General features: G+C 37.4%; 1 pseudogene; it reads left to right on the plus strand.

Moving 5' to 3' along the window:
• The first annotated feature begins 1393 nt into the window (after positions 1-1393).
• LOC111735304 lies at positions 1394-1512 on the plus strand (annotated as a pseudogene).
• Positions 1513-1525: the final 13 nt, after the last annotated feature.

Consider the following 1525-nt stretch of genomic DNA (forward strand, 5'->3'; position numbering starts at 1 on the left):
AAGAAAATACATTGTTTTATCTGACTAAAAAACATTAACTGAAGAAAAAGTACCAATAATATTAAAAGCTATCCATGATTGAAAGCTCATTATATACCAGGAGTTTTACAAGAGTTTTATATACATTATCTCATAATGTGTAAAAAACCTGATTGCTCACATTTAATTACTGTGGTTTTCCAGTCTGTTAGCTCTAGGAAAGTCAAGGTTGATCACAGTATCCCTAACATGTAGCACTTTGGCACATAAAAAACACTGAATATACATATAATGAATGACTCTCATAAGCTAAATTCTCTTAATCCTAATTTTTATAAAGTTATATTATATATGCACTGAGGATTCTGAAACATGACTGTCATTAGTTAATAGTGAAAGGGTCACTGGTGGAAGTGATAAATGAGAACGAAATGGCCATTTGGCCTCTGATTCTCATAATTGTCTACCATTCATAAAATATTTTCTACACACTTCATCAACTTGATTCTTATGATAGCGTTAGTGTACATTTCACCTACACACTAAATTTATCGTTTGCTTTTCTTTCTGATTTTGAGGGATCAACATCTATAAAATGCCTGGTTTTAGCAATGACTCTTTGGGGCTCTATTAATCCCCATATATAAGGCCGAGCCCTTTATGTCTTCATCTGAGCCCATGGTGGGTCTCAAACTTCTCTCATACCGCACCTGCCTAGAGACGCTCTGCTCTCCCGATGCTGCTGCTCGTTGCTATTTTTCTGTCCTTCTCATTCCCCTCTTTCTCCTTCCCCACTCCTCTTTCCTCCTCCTCATCCTTTCCTTCTTCTCTTGGAAAGATGGGATGTTTTCATTTTCCACGGTTCATAAAGTTGGAGAAGGAACTTCAGTACAGGGTAGGTTATACTTTTTCTGAAGAGTACAGAGCGCTTTGGAACATTACACTAAAGGACTACAGAGGCACAATGCATCACCTTGTGACATTGTATAAAGACATAATGTCCTACAAGGAGACACTAAGGGAGCTGCAGAAGTCCTCTTATCCTATCGACCTACCCAGGCCTCTCTCAGATGGAACTGGGCTCTTCATTATGAGTTAATACGACAATCCAAAAGTTGCAACTGTGGATCTAATTTAAAAAAAAAAAAAAGACTTCTGATCAGATAAAATAGGAATTTGTTTGCAGAAATAGACTTTAAAAGTACTTAAAATGAGATTCTACTTTCTCCTTTCACTATTTTTTTTCTCGAATGAAGTCATCACCTTCTGGTTGTTATTTCATTGAGTGAACTACCTTTCTACATTTGAGCAGCCCTTTGCTGATAACGAACAACTTCTAGATACTTTATTTCATTTTAATTGAACCTCAGGAAAACCCTATAAGATTTTTATGCCCATTTAAAAGAAGAGGAAGGTCTAAGGCCATGCCACCCCGAATGTGCCCGATCTCATCTGATCTCAGAAGCTAAGCCGGGTTGGGCCTGGTTAGTACTTGGATGGGAGACCACCTAGAAATACCAGGTGCTATAGGCATTTAAAAAGAGGT

This window comes from Pteropus vampyrus, unplaced genomic scaffold (genome assembly GCF_000151845.1).
Source record: "Pteropus vampyrus isolate Shadow unplaced genomic scaffold, Pvam_2.0 Scaffold22636, whole genome shotgun sequence".
NCBI lineage: Eukaryota > Metazoa > Chordata > Mammalia > Chiroptera > Pteropodidae > Pteropus > Pteropus vampyrus.